Here is an 18,692-nt window from a genome sequence, read left to right on the forward strand (position 1 = left end):
CCGTAGTCTTCCTGATGAACCCGTGGCTGAAAAGGCTACTTGCGATTTTCACCAGTGCGCCATTAACACGGAGTACAGTGCAAGATTTGCAAAGTAACTTAATTGTATGTTACGACGAGACGCACAACTTTCAGCAGTCCGCTCCGGTACTTTCCGCCTAGGTAGAGTGAACTAGAGCTGGGGCATGTCTACCATCTACCCTGCTGCTTTTGAGTCTGGCAACTATGTTGGCTAACTTCTCAATTACTGTTTTCCCTTTTTATTTTTTTTTTTTCGCCCACGAAATTAAGTTTTGGAGCTAAACCTGCGACTCGCTACAAAGGGTGGGCCACCATCAGATTCATTCGCGCAAGAGAGAGAAGGCAGCGGCATCAGAGGAGGTTGGCTTGCTGAGGCTGCGCACGCTCCCTCCTAGTTTTATTGCGAAATCAATACTACTCTAGGTGTGGAGCCTTCAGCGTAGCGCGGCGGTAGCCACGTACGTCTTAACCGCGTGACGCTGTGACGTTACACTCCACGTGACACTAAGGCGAGAGCTGGGCTACCAACTCAAGCGGTCGGCGTAGCGCGGCGGTAGCCACGTCTTACCCACGTGACACTGTGACGTCACACCCCACGTGACACAAAAGCAAGAGATGGGCTCCCAACTCAAGCGGTCGGCGTGGCGCGGTCGGAGCCGCTGCTCAGTTGGCAGGACTCTGCCAACTTGGGTCTCTCGTTTCACATGGGGCGGTTATGTCAGAATCAGCCTGCTATAGACCCTGGCATTCACGATAGACCATTAAGGCACGTTCATGGAAGAATAAAAAGACAAGCAGAACGCTCGGTCACCCGCAGCTAATGCTTTCGCTCAATTTTTGGTTCAGCAGCGTTGAATTCTTGTATTTTTTTTCCTACATGTTATGTCCACGCGTCCAAGCGCCACCAGTGCGCCAGGCAAAGTTTCGCTGTTTCGAGCAAGTGAAGTGGTGATCGCATCAACCTGGACCAGGGGGCGCTCCAAGAGCTAGAGTCACTCGATAATTTTGCTGTTATGCTTTTGGTTTTTCCATCATTTAGTCAGCCCTCTTCTCGCAAAGTACCAAAAAATCTGGCCCGAACAAAATTCAAAAGTAACACATGCACTGCATGCGGTGAAGTCTCGGACATCCTTCACATGATATGGAACTGCAAAAAGCAATTAGAGAGATATAAAGCTCGAGCACTCAGCCAAGCGGAGTGGAAGGCAGAGCTGGCCCACACGGGTCTCTTTGAGCAGCGCAGCCTGCTCACCAGGGCCCAGGAGGCAGCCCAAGCCAATGGTATCCTGGACTGAAGAAACCATCCACAATTCCATTAACCAATTAAAGTTCACTCTCTCGATAGTTTTCAGAGTGCCGCGAATGTCCCATCGCGTGCTGGCAACCATGACCGGCGCTGCCATGAAGCTAGGGATGCAAACAGGTGATGTAAACAGCTAGGGATGTAAACAGGCGGATTGAAGGAGTGTGCCAGGAGTCAACGTTTGCCAGGAGTTGGGGCCTAGGGTGAAATTTATATGCCAAAGGCTGCAGGTCGTACAGACAGGAGCGGGGAGGCTGCTTTATACGAGGGAAGTGGCTGGACAGTTGGGACAGAGAGAGAGAGAGAAAACATTTATTGCTCTAAAAAGTTTCTGGTTTTAGCGGCGGGCCGATGTCTTCATATCTTCGGCCTCTTCACAAGGTCGGCGCCCCTATTCCAGGGCACCGCTGAGTCTTGCTGCTTCGCAGGCGTGCCGCACCAGTGCCCTTTGGCCGTGAGCTCGCTACTGGTCAGCAGACCCTCCCATTGTTCCGCACTCGGGTTATTTAGTTTGTGGAAGGCTCTGTTTCGTTCGCATTCCCATGTGATGTGGTATAGTGTGGAGGTTGCCCCGCACCACGGACATGTGTTCCTGTATTGTGTAGGGAACATCTTGTGTAGTATGTATAGATTGTGGAATGTCCCTGCTTGCAGTCTCCGCCAGCAGACCGCCTCGTGCTGTGTTAATGATGTGTGGGGTGGTGGGTATTTGAATCTCCGCCCTCTGTGGCAGTTTAGTATTTCTGTATACGTTGGTTCCACCGTTATGGGGTCCTCCAGGGCTTCTTACTGCCCTGCTCGGTTCGTGATCTTGCGAACTAGGCTGTCTACCCTCGAGTTACCCTCTATCCCGGTGTGTGCCGGTATCCAGAAAAGCCTTGCTTCGAGGAGGATGCTCAGCACTTCCTGCTTATTTTGCCCCGTGTGTAGTTCCTGCATGCTGCTTTGGAGTCTGTTAGGATTATGAGAGACTTGTTCCTACGGTAACCTTCGGCGGCCGCTAGAGCTACGGCAGCCTCCTCCCCCTCCGTTACCGTACAGTTTCTTAACGTCGCACTGCTGATTGGTTCCCCCATGTGGTCTACCACTGCTGCCGCGACTCTGAACTTTCTGGTCCTGCGGTCCCATGGGTATAGGGCCGCGTCTGTGTATACCGTATTTTCCATTGTGGCTAGGTTCCGCTGCACATAGTCTGCCCTGGCCTGCCTTCTAGCGGCGTGGAGGTTGGGATCCATGTTTCTCGGCAGGGGGCTGACATCCAGTGTTTGACGGACCTCGTCTGGAATTGTGGCTGTTCTATCTACGATCCCTTCTACGTCGTGTGCTAATCTCTCTAGGAGCTTGCGGCCGGTGACTGTCTGTTGGAGCCTAACTATTTGCGCACTTAGCTGGGCGTCCGCTAGTTCTTCGAATGTGTTGTTTAGGCCCATTTGTAGCAGCTTTTCATTTGATGTGTTTTTTGGTAGGTGGAGTGCCGTCTTGTACGCTATTCTTAGCAGCGCCTCCGTCTGTTCTTTGTCTTTCTTGGTCATGCGGTGGTATGGCAACGAGTACGTGACTCTGCTGACTATCAGGCTTTTGACGAGCTTGATCGTGTCGCTTTCCTTCATCCCGCTTCTGTTCTGCGATACCCTCTTTATCATGCGGCTTACTTGTTCTGTTGACGTCTTGAGTAGACTGATTGTGTGGGTACATCTTCTGCTTCCTTGGATTCACATGCCTAGGATGCGTATCATGTCCCTTTCCGGTATATTTTGGCCTTCTAACCTTACTGTCAGGTCCACCTTGGTGGGGTTGGACCCTACCCTAAGAAGTTCCGACTTCTCCGTGGCACAGGCTATGCCCCTTTCTCTCCCGTACTCTTCTACACATGTTGCTGCTTCCTGCAGTCTCTCTTGCTTTTGTCCTAGCGAGCCTCGATTCGTCCAGACCGTAATGTCGTCGGCGTACATTGCGTGCTGGATGCCATCGATCTTGCTGAGTTTTCTGGCCAGTCCGATCATCGCAATGTTGAAGAGCACTGGTGAGATTACGGATCCTTGCGGCGTGCCCTTTCGTGGGGTGGTGAAGGTGTCGCTTCGCAGGTCTCCCAACCCCACTGTCGCTGTGCGTTCTGATAGGAAGGATCTCACGTAGTCGTGGGTCCTCCTTCCGCAATTGGCGTTGTTTAGGCCTTCCATGATGGCTTCGTGGCTAACATTGTCGAAGGCCCCTTTGATGTCCAGGGCCATGATAATGTTTTCGCCAGTTCTGGGTGCCGTGTCTATGATTTCTTCCTTGATCTGCAGTAGGACGTCTTGCGTTGACAGGTTCGCCCGGAAGCCGAACATGCTGTGCGGGTACTGCTCCTCGGCCTCTAGATATTGTTGGATTCGCCTGGTGACGATTCTCTCGTACAATTTGCCAAGGCACGGCGTGAGGGAAATGGGTCTCAGGTTCTCTATCTGAAGCTTCTTGCCGGGCTTGGGTATCATAACCACGACAGCGTGTTTCCACTCCTTCGGGACCATCCCCTCTGCCCACAGCATGTTGAGGTACACCGTGAGCTGGTCGATTGCCTCGTCGCTGTGGTTGCGAATCAAGGCGTTCTTGATCTTGTCTGCGCCGGCTGCTGTATTTAGTGTTGTCGCTCTTATCGCCGCCTGGACGTCCTCTCTCGTGATCGGCCTGTCGATTGCAGGATTGTCCGCCCCTTGGTACTCCCCGTCGTAGCCCTGGGGGTTGTCCTTTCCGTAGCATTTGATGCGGACTGCTTCTAGCAGTTCTTCGTCTGTTCCGTCGTACTGGTGGGCCAATTTCTGAATTGCCTTGCCACTTTCTGTTTTTGTCTTGGTTGGGTCCATGAGGGCCTTTAGTATGCGCCACGTGTTGGCCGTGCTGAGCGTGCCGTTCAGTGAGCTGCTGAACTGCTGCCATCCCTGCCTGGCAAGTTGTGTTGCGTACTCCTCTGCCTTTATCGTGATTTCCGCGATCCTCTTTTTGAGTTTTTTATTTAGCTTTTGCTTTATCCAGCGTTTGGTGAGCCCGCGTCTTGCCTCCCATAGCCCGAGCAGCCGCTTGTCCACCTCCGGTACTTGTTCTGTTCTATCTATTTATTTCGTATAGAGTTCTTGTATTTGTTTCAGTTGTTGGCCCCACTCCTCCACGGAAGTGATTTCCCCTTTTAGTTGTTCGCAGTGTTTGCGGAAGGCGTCCCAGTTGGTAAGGTGGGCCGTTCCGATCTTCTTCTTTACGTTGGCTGCTTCAATTGTCGTTCTTAGTATGTAGTGGTCACTGCCTAGGTCTTCCAGCAGATTTTCCCACTCGGCCTGCTTTTTTCCTTTAATGTAGGTGAGGTCAGGGCAGGTATCTGGACTCACACTGTTACCTCGCCTAGTCGGTTGATTTTCGTCCGTTAGGAGGTCACAGTTTATGCTTTCCGCCGCCACGCATATCTGTTTCCCTTTTCTCTCTGTTTTTTGGTATCCCCAGCTCGCGCTTCTTGCGTTGAAGCCACCCGCGATTACTAAGGTGTTCGTCTTGGCTAGTTCATTTGCTTCCGAAAAGAGCTTGCTGAAATCGCCACCCTTTTGTTTTGGGGGGCTGTAAAGGTTAACTACGAAGGTGCTATTTGCCTTGTGCTTCTTTTTGGGTATAATTTCTGTTATTATATGTTCTATCTGTGCGCCCTCAATCTCTGTGTGCTATGGTGACCAGCTTATTGCTGATGAGGGTAGCGACGCGTCCGTTTTCCTGACATGTGTATCCCTTCAGGGTGAGTGTGGTGTTGGTCTCCTGTAGCATGATGATGTCTGGAGGTGTGTGTCTGGTATTGATGAACTGCAGGAGGAGTCCCTGCTTGCGCCGGTATCCCCTGCAGTTCCACTGCCATATATCTAATTGGGTCTGTCCTGCCATGTTGCGTCACTGTTTTTTCCACTTTGGTTTTCTGCCCCGAATCTTCTTTCATTAAAAAGCCTGTCTCTGGCGTCGTTTGTGGTTTTTTGTGTGTTTTGGCTTTTAACATATGTTCGGAAATTTTGATCTTGTAGCACTACTTTCTGCTGCAATTGCATCAGTTGGTTTTGCATCATACTCATAAAATTTTCCAATTTGCTCTCTAAGATTTGTGGTTGTTGTGTGAGTGTGGGCTGCCAAGGGCTGTTCCGGCGCTTGCGGGGCCGGGTTCATTATTCGCGGGGGCGAACCCTGTCTCTGGAGCTGCATTTCCTTTATGAGGTCATCTATTCTTTTTTTAAGTTTCCGCGTTTCCTCGCGGCAGAGTTCGAGCTCCTTTTTAAGTGCCCTATTCTCCTCAGCGAGTTTCTTTTCATTGTTTGTTTGATTTTGTTGTCCCGAGTGCGGAAAAAGTGATTTGGGAGGGCCTGCTCCCCAGCTCACCTTCACTCCACCTTTCTTCTGTTGTTGCTTTTGTTATCCCGGGTCTCCGCTTTGCTTTACCAAGGGTGGGTAGGACTCGTCTCTGGTCCGACTCTGGCCCCGGCTCTGGCTCCGCGACCGGCTTCTGGACGGGCTCGCCTCATCCCGGGCCTGGCTCCCGGTCCGCTCCGAGCTGAACCATCTTGGTCCACGTCCTCCTTTTCGGTTCCGCCTCCGGCTTTGTCGCTGTGTGGGCCCGCCTCGTGTGGGTCCTCCTCGCAGCTCTTCGGCCGTCTTGAGCCGGTGTTTGCACTCCCTCGTGCCGGTTGCGTGATCGCCTTCGCAGACCAGGCACTTGGTTGTGCACGAGTGTCCTTCCATTGGATTCTGCGTTCCGCAGAGTCTGCAGGCCTTGCTTCCCGGGTTGGGGCAGACGTCCGATCTGTGTCCTTGTTGACAGCAGATATAGCAAATCTGCCGCGTCGGGTGGTATGGGTAGCACCACATCTCTCCTCCGTAGTATAGTACTTGTCTTGGTGTGGTGGGTCCGTCAAACGTGATGACGGCTGAACTTGACTTTCCAAGCATCCGGGCGCTGTGGATTTTGACTCCCTGCGTCCGCACCCTTAGGTTGGCTTTGAGTTCGGCAGATGATGTCCCCGGTTCTATACCGTGGATCACGCCTCTCTGAGTGCCTTCGGGGGCTGCTACGTAGGCGTTGACTTCATACGCTCTGTTGTCAAACGTAAGATGGGTAATACGTCTTACGTTCTGGGCCGTATCTTCATCGTCTGTGCTGACTATGATGATGTTCGAACCGTTTCGTAGTCTTATAATATGTCTTCGCTCTTGCACTTTGCACCGGTCGCTGCGACAACGGCTCGGGCGACTTGATGGGTTTGTAGCGATCCTATCACGAGGCCCCTCGGTCTCAGGATCACCTTGAAGTCGTCTTTAGGGAGCGGCGGCAATCTTGGGCCTGGCCGGCGCGCCGCTTCCTTCTTGTCTTGCTTCAGCGCAGCTGGCGTTCCAGCTGCCGTCGAGGCGCCCCCCGGCCTTTTCGCGCCTAATTCCGCTTGGGCGGGTGGCGGGAGATCTCCGGGGTTTTTCCGTTCCTTGCGGGGTTTCCTCTTGCGTTTCGATCTGGCTAATTCCCAATTTTGGTCGTTTTCCTGCTCGATTTCGCTCTGCGAGCCCTGCGGGCCCAACATGGCGACCTCGTTTGGCGCGAAAATCGCCGCGTTTCCCGCCTCAGCCGCTGGCCGAGTGCTGACGTGGCAATCTTCTTCTATCTCCTGGATTTCCATGAAATCTTTTGGTGATGCTTCTGATGCCCTCTCAGTGTTGGGTCGGTTGTCGAGGTAGAGGGCCGTCTCCATCGCCGTCGTCGCTCGTGACGAGGCCGGAGAGTCCTCGAACGCCCGTTGTCGCGCTAGGCCTAACGAGGCTTAGCTCGCACCCCGCCGCTCGGCAAACGCAAAGTCCGGTAGAAAACCCAAAAATGGGCCCACCTCTTCGAATTTGCTGTCCAAGTGGTCCGCTTCTGTTCCTCTTCAAGCTCCAACAAGAATTTTGGAGATCCGTTGAGATGATCGAGCCTGGCTGGTCGAAATTTGCGGAGCTCATGCGAAGCACGTCCGCTCCCTCGAGCTACCGCAGCGCCTCCTCTGGGACAGAAGATCGGCGGACGTGCACGCGCTTTAGGAATTCCGCCTGGAGCTGGCAACCGGCGAGAGCCTCGTCTCCCACAAGGGTCGGGCTCCCAGCTGCCCAGAAGGAGCACACGGGGGTCAACTCAGGAGAGAGGGGGGTACTTTGGACAAGGGGCACACCCGGAGGATGATGCGGGCGCTACCACAACTGCTACTCCAGGCGGGGGCGAGATAGTGGCTCGCTGCCGAAAGGGGGTAGAAGTTAGGGAGTTGGGGGGATATGCACATGAGAGAGATAACTAGACAGAGTGGAGCACCTCGGAGGAGAGCAGTACGCCTCCAAAGGGGCAAGCGCCGCAAACAGCCAGCACCGAAGGTGGATTCTATCTTCCTGAATATGCAGGGAGGTAGGAAGGAGGGCTCAAAAATGGAAAGAGGTAGGTTTGGAATTGATACAGCAACGAATGGACCTGTTTGCGGTGGCAGAAACCCATCTTCGAAAGGTAGAGACGCCTCCGTGGGTCGAGGAATATGAGTGGGAGGAGTGTAACCGGACAGGGTCCGAACAACAAGGCGGAGGGACTGGAATTGCTTGTGGGCGGCGTCGAGCCCATGGAATCGCACAAGGCACTCGTGCCAAGAGCACATGTGGATGACTGGAAATGTAGGGGGACGGTCGGTGGATTTGGCGATCGTTTATATGCGCTCAGGCAGGGCACTCAGTTGTACGAATACCTGAGATAGGATATACGTATACGCTCCAGGAGTGTTTAGAGATATTGGTCCTTGGCCCACCTTGAGTACTTCGACGGGCACACAGACGCAAATGGCAGCTGATGAGAATGATAGAGGAAGTGGAGCTATAGTCTGCGTGAATGGCTCAGTCAGGTGTGAGAGGCGCATAACGTGGGCAGCTCGAGAGATGCAATCCTCGATTCACTATTTCCTTATGAAAGAGGGGCTGTACGAGGCGCTTGAGAAAATTATGATATATGAAGACGGTAATGAAAACCTGGGGAGTGACTATAACCAAATCCAGCTGGTGTTTGGACACGAACATCGGAGACAAAGACAACCTCAGGGACCACTTCAAAGACGGCTAAGCGAGGCTGCGTTTCAAGAGATTGCAAGCTGGCTAGAGGAGCGAACAGACCGCATCGACTCCTATGAGAAGTTGATGGGCGCAATAGGAGGGCAACTCAAAGCTCGTGAAAGCCGAATGGGATGCCGGCGTATGGGCAAAGCATGGTGGTGTACGGGGATGGCTGCGGCAATTTGTCGACGCCAGGAAGCAAGGTATACCGCCGGGCGGCCAGAGAGCGGGACGAGGTGGCCACAGCCAGTGCATGGAAGGAATACAGAGACCGACAGCAGGAAGCAGCAGCCTTGGTGCAATCCCGGCTTCACTCCTTTAATAGGCGATTGATGGAAGAACTGAGAACGGCGGGGCAACAGGCACCCCAGCACTTCTGCATGGCGATGGGTGAAGGCGGGGAAGCGGAACCCTAAGTCCATAGCGTTGAAGGCTGGCCTAGAAGGTGAGGCGGTAACGGGGCTAGATCCCAATTCTCGAGCGGTGGTGGCACGCGACACAGGGATCACCAGGAGGCACGGAAATTGCGGCTGAAGAGAAGGGTGAGCCAGGGCGGCAGCAGCCGGAAGAGCAGGCAACTAATCTGCGGGCGCCACCCACTGTTAGGGAATGGGAACGGAAAACTAGGAGAGTAGATTCCATGCAGGACAGCAACTGGATGCGACGGCATTCCCATGAGCTTGATTAAAGTTCTGGGGCCGAAGGGTCCCGACTTAGAGAATGCGTGACAGAGTGCTAGTGCACGCCTATAGATCCCGGACACCTGAGAAAAGACCAGGATCTGCAGACCCATTGCAGTGACGCCGGTCCTATACAGAGTGGCGGCGCAGGTACCGATCGCTCGCCTTCAGGGGTGGGCGGAGAGATGCGGAGTCCTTTGGGAGCTATCAGAATGGATTTCGGTCAGGGAGACGAATTGACAATTTATTCGTCCTTACGCAATGCACTGAGACTACTCTGCAGGCGGATAGCCCTCTCTATGTTGCGTACCTGGATATAGCCAAGGTCTACGACAATATATGGACCGGGAACGGCTATGAAGACTTCTGCGAGAATATGGCTTGGAGGAGCATAGTGTCGACCTTCTCCAAGCACTATACGCCGGGGTCAAGGCGCAAGTGGAATGGGCGGATCAGGTGATGGATATCCCGAAGGATGATCGAGCTGCGTCGGGGATGCCCGCTGTCACCGCTGCTTTTTATGATCGATGTCGCAGGGGTCACATCACAGCTAGAGGCCTCGGGGCTCGGTTTTCGTCTCGAGCACTCCGCAGAAAGAAGAAGGGTTGTGCGACATATACCCGCCCTGGTGTATGCGGATGACTTAATTCTCAGTGCTCGCAGGGTCGCCCGCAGAGTTACAGAAGCTTCTGAACATTTACGCACCCGGAATGACGGAGTGTCACCTGGGCTTCAGTGCCACAAATTGTGTAGTGATGGCCTGGGGCGAGGGAGACCACTAGAGCGGATACACGTGGCAGAATCAAGGGAGACATGTCGCAAGAGTGGAATCCACCAAATATCCCGGAGTCAGATTGTCCGCGGGAGCAGACTATTGGGACAACACGAGCGAGAGCTATGGGATGAAACTGCTCGCTACAGGGGCATGCTGGGGCGCCAGTCACCCCGTTTAATCGGTAGGAAGTGACAAGAGCGGTCTGGAAGATGGCAGCAGTACCAGCCCTTACATATGCCAATGGCCGGGGTACTGTGCGTTTCGACGGGCAACCGGGAGTTCCTTGAGCGTAAAGTGAGAGCGGTTGGCGTTTAGAGTACCGCGGCACACAACGATGGAGGGAATGCAAGAAGTAGTATGGTCGACTGTCGTGGTGAGAGAAGCGGTAGCCAAAACAACTATTAGGGATGGGTTATAATGCGCCTTCAGTCGCCTGGCTCATCACACGTAGACACAGCTGGTCTACACGGGGATATCCATGCAAGGTGGACTAGGCGCACAGCGAAGCTGCAGCGAAGGTACAAGTTGCCAGCGGTGTGCCTTGCGAATGCGAAAGGGACCCAGAGACCGGCCATGAGCCAGGGAATGAAGATAAGGGAGGAAGTGAAGGCGGCTGAAACAGCTGAATGGATAGCTTCGGTCGGTGTATAGTCATCTCTGGCCATGGAGGAAGGAAAGAACATAGAAGAGACCCTGACGTCACTTTTGAAGCCGGCGCGGCAGGGCCGCGACCGGACGCTGCAATGTCTCTCCTCCTCCTTTACCCTCCGCATTTTCTATCTCCGCGACGCTCGTTGCTAATGGCTCGAGTTTTCATAGCAACAGCGATCCGTTTGGCCCGACTTCGCTAACCCTAAATTTTGGCGTCACTTCCGCCACACTTTCTCCATGTCTCTGGCCTTCTACAGTTCACAAATGTTGGGGATCCGCCCGGCATCGTGGTATGAGAATTCTGTGGGGAGCGGCTTGCTGGCTGAAGCTCGCTGCGGTGCCCTGAGAACGCGACAGTGGAGAGCCAAGTTCACCTAAAGTGATCCTCCGGTGTAGGGATATCACCCCAGTTCCGAGTGCGGCGTCGCATAGCATCGCTGCCAGAGGCACTGGGCTAGGGTGCCTTGATCAACGTTAGTAAACGTTGGCCTCGATGTCCGGGCGCGCGAGTCAAGGCTACCCCACACTGGGCTAGGGAGCCTACATTTTGCGCAGCGGCGCGCGGCGGCCCAGCCTACACTGGGCTTCTCTGATGGCACGGGGCACGGGTACGGCAGCAGCCAGCAGCAGCGGTGGAGGGCAGAGACGCCTGGAGTGTTGGTGGGCGCAGCGGCCGGAGCGGCAAGGGAGGCATGAACGAGTGACCGCTAGTGCAGGCGGACGAAAGTGGAATGTGATGACTGCCCGTGAACCTGGGGTTATTGACTTCGCATTCGTACGCAGTGTATGGGGGGGCAGACCCAGCTCAAACAGATCGCCGCGGTCATAGCAGTGGTAGATGGGAACCATTCCCAGAAAGTAATTGGATCTATTAATACGTGTAACGCTTTAATAGCTGAAGAGGCTGCGATAGCGATAGCATGTACAGGCACTAAAGCCAGAACTATCCTTTCAGATAATAAGGCGGCTGTTAGGAACTTCGGCAAAGGCCTAATTTCCAAGCAGGCGGCCAGTCTACTGAGAAAGCACCCGCTAAACCAGGAGGTTTCAGTCATCTGGGTTCCAGCTCACGAGGGTCTACCAGGCAATGAGGCTGCCCATCGCCTCGCTCGAGACGTATACACCCGAGCGGCCATAGAGACCCCGCTACCCGGAGACAAAGATCCCTCATCACCTACAAGGAGCTCTCTGAGACTGCCAGACTAAACAGAAGGATCTATCCACCACCAGATAGAGGTCCCTAATACCCTCAGAATGCAGGGCCTGGCGAAAAATTCAGGCCAATCGTTTATTTCCTCATGTTACTCTGCATAATGAGTTGACGGAGGACCCAGAGGCTTGCAGTCTCTGCAACGTACCTCTGAGTCAAAATCACCTAATCTGGCAATGTCCCTATTCTCCGGGAGCTAAAGAAACTGATCCCCTTGATCAAATTACCTGGGTGTCCTACATCCGCAGCCCAAATGTGGATGAACAGAAGATCGCCCTACGCCTGGCGGAGGAGGCCTACTCCAAGACCGTCTCTGCGGCTACGGCGCAGGAAAGCCGGCAAGGAGACCCTCCCCCTGTCTGAGCTCCTGCCCCGAAGTCCATGTCGGTGTAAATAAAGTCTCACTCACTCACTCAATCAAGTCAGTCAATTAAGGTGATGTCAAGATGCATCAAATACTAAAAAGTTATTTAAATCAGTCCATTCAGGTGACCCTCCCCCTGGCTGAGCCCCTGCCCCGAAGTCCATGTCGGTGTAAATAAAGTCTTCTCACTCACTCACTCACTCATCAAGTCAGTCAATTAAGGTGATGTCAAGATGCATCAAATACTAAAAAGTTATTGAAATCAGTCCATTCAGGTGACGTTAAGGATGTTACGTCACGCAACCTGAAGTCGAGCCAAAAAAGGGCATATAGGAATTAGCGCGCAGTTTGAAAGTAAAGACTAAAATAGTTAATTAAAGCAGTCAGTTAGAGTAACGTCAAGAATGTGACGTCACGAAACCGGAAGTAGAGACGAAAAAGGGCATAGGAAGGGATTGGCGCGCATTTTGAAAGTACCAAAGACTAAAATGAGTAAATAAGAATGAATGAATAAAAACTTTATTTTCGGAAAGTGAATAAATGTGACGTCAAGAATGTCACGTCACGCAACGGGAAATAGAGCCGAAAAAGGGTATAGGAAGGGATTCCGCGCAATTTGAAGTACAAAAGACTAAAATGGGTAAACAGGAAGTGAATTAATGTGACGACAAAGATGGTACGTAACGCAACCGGAAGTAGAGCTGAAAAAGGGCATAGGAAGGGATTGACGTGCAATTTGAAGGTACCAAAGACTAAAATGGGCAAACAAAAAGTGAATCAATGTGAAGTAGAGGATGTGATGTAACGCAACCGGAAGTAGAGCCGAAAAAGGGCATAGAAAAGGATTGGCGCGCAATTTGAAAGTACCAAAGACTAAAATGGGTAAACGAGAAGTGAATAAGCAACCAACAGCAGCATCCGTGCTTTCGCATTACTCCAATGCAGATTTTGCAGCGCTCTTTAATTTTTTTTTGCTTCCTCGCATATTTTCCTTTAGAACGGAGCAACGCCGAGAGCGGCTTTTCTGCGACATGGGTCCCCTTAACGCTAACGGGTTAAAATTGGTGTCCGTAAGAATATTTTCCAAGTGTCTCTTTAAGACAGCAGATTGCCAGGAGCAGACATCTGGCAGTGAACATAATTGTCGCAAGCATTTCCATGGCGACCAAGTCCATATCATGCCAATCATACAAGAAACAATGCACCGAAGAAACACTATGAAACAAGACACACACAGCAACTTTCAGCGAGCATATATATCTCTTATGAGGTGCTCATTTCAGAGCCAGTCACCCTTGCAAGGTCGATAGAAGTTATTTCCGTCATTTTTTGAGTTTGTGACGGCAAAAATAGAAAAGAAAAAAAAGGGGATGCTCATGTCGCTGATAATCTTTATTTAAAAACTTCGTTCTGTCGCGTTTGTGCGAACATTAAGAATGCGCATTTGCTGAAACATGCATGATACTTGATCAACCTCGTGGGAAGCCAGCCACGGTCCTACTTTGGACTATGTCTGGCTGTCGAGCGTTGGGTGCTAATTCCCTACCATTTGCCGATAGCTGAAAGTCTAGCTAACTATAAACCAGCATAACTGGCAGCCAACCAAGGCCCACTTTTGGGCTTGCATTGGCTGGCCGAGAATAACGGCTGCCGAACTCTGCCCAGTCATTTACCGATGGTCGGCTGTCGGCCAATTTCAGTTGAGCACAAAATTTTCCAAGCAGTCGGCATGGTCAACTTCATGCCAACGGTTAGCAACAGGTTGGCAACTTGTCATCGGCATTTTTCGTTGACCAAAGAAACTCAAGCAAAGCTTGGCATGTGATTCCCAGGAAACCACACTCGCCTGTAACCCAATTGAAATTGGCCGACAGTCGCTCGTTAGTAAATGACTGGGCAGAGCTCGACATTTTCGACCAGCCAACGACGGCACAAAGATGGGCCCTGCTTAGCCGCAAATTACGCTGGATTATAGCTGGCCAGACTCTTGGCCAACGTCGGCAAATATGGTACGAAATTAGTCGCCATCCAATGCTAAGCAGCCAAACATGGTTCAAAGTAGGACTGTGGTTGGCTGCCCGATCGAGGTTGGCCAAGTACTTCGAAGTACTAGATCTACACAAGTCGCGCAATAGGGGCAGCCTGTATTCCCGGCCAGCCAATGCAAGCGCAAAGGTGGGCCCATAGCTGGCCGCCAGTTACGCTGGGTAATAGTTGGTCAGACTTTCAGCCAGTTATCTGCAAAAGGTAGAGAACTAGTCTGCAGCCAATGCTCGGTTGACAAACAATATGGCTCAAAGGACGTGGTTGGCTGGCCACGGGGTTGGTCAAATATTCGGAACCAGCTGCAAATCGGCAAATTGTAGGGAATTAGTCGGCAACCACTGCTCGGCAGCCAAACCAAAAGTATAGGGCCATGGTTGGCCAGTAGCATGTGTTTTTTTCGCGAATCTATTTGCATAATGTTTTTTTTATTGTTTTTGGTGCGCTATAGGAAAATAGGCAGACACTGCTTGGACCCATAGCCAGCGGCTAGTGAAGGGTCCAATGGACAAAGTACACAGGTTGCAGGTTCGCGTAGAGATGACATAGGACGTTTTAAATAAGAAGTATCAGGAACATGAGTATGTCCTCTTTTATTTTCTATTTTTTCCATCGCAAGCTTAAAATGATTGAAATAATTTATCTAAACTTGCCTTGACCTTATAGGTTCTGAAATGAGAGCCTCACATTGGGGATTTAATCAGTTCACTCAAGACTTCTTCATTGGCTGGTTGCGACCAGATCAACAGCAAACTACTAAAAACTACCTGTGTAGTATATCATGCCAGATACTGCATCAAATATTTGCCCAATCATTAGAATCCGGAGACGTCCCTAACGACTGGAAAATAGCAGAAATTGTCCCGATCTTCAAAAAAGGTGACCGCACAAATCCTTCCAACTACCGCCCTATATATATCTTTAACCACCATCCCTTCCAAATTACTTGAACGTGTTATATCATCTAGCCTAATGAGCCACCTCGATTCCATAAACTTCTTTTATGCCCATCAACACGGTTTTCGAAAACACTACTCCTGCGAATATATCAACTGGCTGAATTCAATCATGACATCCTTCACTTTATGGGCGAAAACTTTCAAATTTACGCCATATTTTTAGATTTCTCTAAGGCCTTCGACCGCGTGTTCCGCACTCACACTTGCTCGCAAGACTTTCCTCTCTATAGGTATCGCTGATAATATAATAACCTGGATCAATCAGTTTCTTCTTGGACGCAGACAATTCACATCAAGCAATGGCTACCGCTCATCCCTTTCTGATGTGACATCAAGTGTCCCCCAGGGCGCCGGCTTATCCCCGCTACTCTTCCTCATTTGTATCAATGATCTCCCAGCTAATATAGATACTAAACTAAGACTATTTGCGGACGACTGTGTCATCTACAGTCCCATTCGTCATTACAAAAAGACATTGATGCAATAGCCACATGGTGTGTTACTTGGCTCATATGCCTTTGAACCTGGACAAATGCCAATGCTTGTCGTTCTCCCGCAAACGAACAGTAATCCAGCATTCATACACCCATCAACGCTATCCCTGTTGCCGAAACATCATCCTACAAGTACCTTAATTACATCTTTCATCTTCGTTATCTTGGGTCAATCCCGTCCAAACAATATGCTCTGATGCTTCACGTGTTCTAGGTTATTTACGGCGAAACCTCAAATCAGCATCCCCGGAAGTGAAAAAACTGGCTTATCAAACTTTCGTCCGTCACAAACTAGAATTTGCATCATCAATCTGGCACCCATCTCAAGCCTACCTCACCGCCGAACTCGAAGCCATCCGAAATCGCGCAACCCGCTTCATCACTTCTGAATACTTCAAAGAAATCAGCATCACTGCACTTAAACACTCTGTCTCCCTGCCCACTCTAAAGTCGCGCCGCATCATCTCCCGTCTTTGCCTACTGCACAGCTTCTTTTACCACCCTGCTTCCAGACACCCTTTGCTGCAACCACCACGCAGAACGTCCAATCGCCTAAGCCTGAGCCTCCCCATAGCAGGTATCAGGAGCCGCACTTCAGCTATGAACAGTTCATTTTTCCTCGACGCGATTACTCTCTGGAATGCCCTACCTAACGACATAGTTTCATGCGACAATCGCAAATCATTTTGCACAAAACTCGCTAGTCATTTCCAAGATGTGTAAACATTTCATCTGTGTTATCATCAATCATTCATTGGCTTTCAACTTTGCTTGCCGCCGCACGTGCATTTCTTGATTTTTCTGCATGATCCCACGGATACCTTGATGCTCGTTATTTATTTTATTTTTCTTGCCTCTTACAATTTGTAGGGTTTGTGTTAATTGTGCCTGCCTTCATCAAGATTGTATTTACTCCAACTGTAGCCCCTCCTTATGGCCCTCGGGCCCTTAAGGATGAAATAAATGAAATCTATATAAGCTCGCTGAATGTTACTGTTAGGTGTGTGTGTGTGTGTGTCCAGCGCGATATGTCTTGTTTCGTAGTGTTTCTTTGGGGCAGTGTTTGTATGATTGACATGGTTGACATGATGGACTTGGTCGCCATGGTAATGCTTGTATTGTGTTATCTGCCAGATGTCTGTTCCTGCGGTATGTTGTCTGAAAAAGTCAGATTTGTTTCAGGTTAACAGAATATTCTGAGAGTTGCCATTATTTTTCACCGAGAATGTGCCTGTTTTGTTAGCAACATTATGGACTGTCATTTGAAACAATTCAGGCAACGTTTTGCATTGCTAGGGCGGACATTGTCCGCAAGGTTGGCCTCCGGCCTTGCCCCAACCTTGGTCCCAAGTTGGTAACCATACTGGGGTCTAGGTCGGCCAGGCCGCTTGTCGTCGTCGGACCTACATATAGCCAACGTGGCCCCTACTAGGTCGGCCTACCTAAGGGCAAGAACCAAGAACGGTATCCGCCCAACCTTTTGTTCGAGCTTGGGGCCATGCTGTATTCGACATTGGGCCAATGTAAGGCCACAGTGGATTTTTCAGTGGGATATAATATAGGCCTCGGAAAAGCGCCCCTTAGTAGGTAATGCTCGAGATTTATTTTGGGCCTGCGCGCATAAAGCTGAAAAGTTGTTAAAAATGTGAGGAAGGAAATAACTAAAGAAAAGAGGATCACCTTAAATATATATGTATATCGGGTTTGTTAGGTCGGGGCATACCGCTTTAAAGGATAGAACACTGTCCAAAATATGTCATGAGATTATGGTGGAGATGAAAAGACCTTGCCTCAGTACAGATCAAGCACTACAATATCAAAGAAAAGAGACATTACAATTTCAATTTGCCATTGAAAAGCCCATAAAAACAACTGATGCGCTATCTAGCAGAGAAACTCCATTACGTTTGGTGTAGTACCCCACGTGACTACATGTCAGCAAAATATTGCTGATTTCTGCAAGTGTGTTCTTTTTTCTTCTAGTAGTGCTTCTCATAATTCATTACATTTTCTGTTCTCTCCACTGCTTCCACCCATTCTTTCGCACCGGGAGAAGCATGCTTTCAGGTTTATCCACTAGATGGTGCCACAGTGTTTGAAATTCCGTGAATTAATAAAACTTTCGTCGACGAGGCGTACGTTATTGCGCCGTAACATCCTTAAGTGTGAAATTGAAAATGACGTTACTCTAAGCAAAAAATATCGAATTACTGCATGGCTAGTGAAATTTATATTTGTTTTCGTTAGTTTTCGGTACGTCTTTTTTGTCGACCACCAGTCGTCACTGCGGTCGCTGCTCCTGGTTTCCAGCAACGTACTGCATAAAAACGGGCGCATGCACTGATCGAAAAATTCTCGCTAAATATTTTATACAGCGTTTCTACCAAATCCGTTATGGAATCGAACATTTTAGACATAAATATTCCCATTGTGAAGAAAAAAAATTTGAGACCTAAATTTCAGTTTTACTAGAGCAAATCTGCCTTAGATTTCATGAGAATAACCAAAATGGCATCAAAATCTTGGTACGCAGCATATCCGAAACACTTCACTTACTGAACAAGTAAAACGTTGGTACGAATCCGAGTTTTTCACAAGGCCGCTCTGCTCATGCGCGCCTCTCTGCTGGTTGAAAACAAACCACCAAGCCCAGCTGCGCATGCACAGTTCTTGGCTTCTGCGATCGGCCCAGCCGGAGCTGATCTTGGAGGCCATGTGTTAATATTCGATCGTGATAGGCATATGCGACAGATGGCGGTAGCTGTCAAGAACCCAAATTGCGATTTCGCTGGCGGCTGTCTCTTGCCAAAAGTCTCCACGGCCTGCTCCAGACGCGTGCCTTCTAGCCCATCTAAATTAGCGCACATGTACCCAGCACAATAGAATCCAAATTGTAAACACTGAGGCGAAATAACCGGGTACGATCATATATTATGGAACAGATGTTTGGTTTGGGCTAGTTGGTAGCAGTTTCTTGAAGACATAGCGCAAAAAAGACGGAGACAACACAGATGTAGACAGGATGGATGGGTGGATGGATGGATAAGGCTGAACCCTTTGAATCGGGCGGTGGCGCCATAGGTCGCCTA

Source organism: Amblyomma maculatum, chromosome 1, assembly GCF_055883805.1.
Source record: "Amblyomma maculatum isolate TAMU_Amacu chromosome 1, ASM5588380v1, whole genome shotgun sequence".
In the NCBI taxonomy this organism is placed as follows: Eukaryota; Metazoa; Arthropoda; class Arachnida; order Ixodida; family Ixodidae; genus Amblyomma; species Amblyomma maculatum.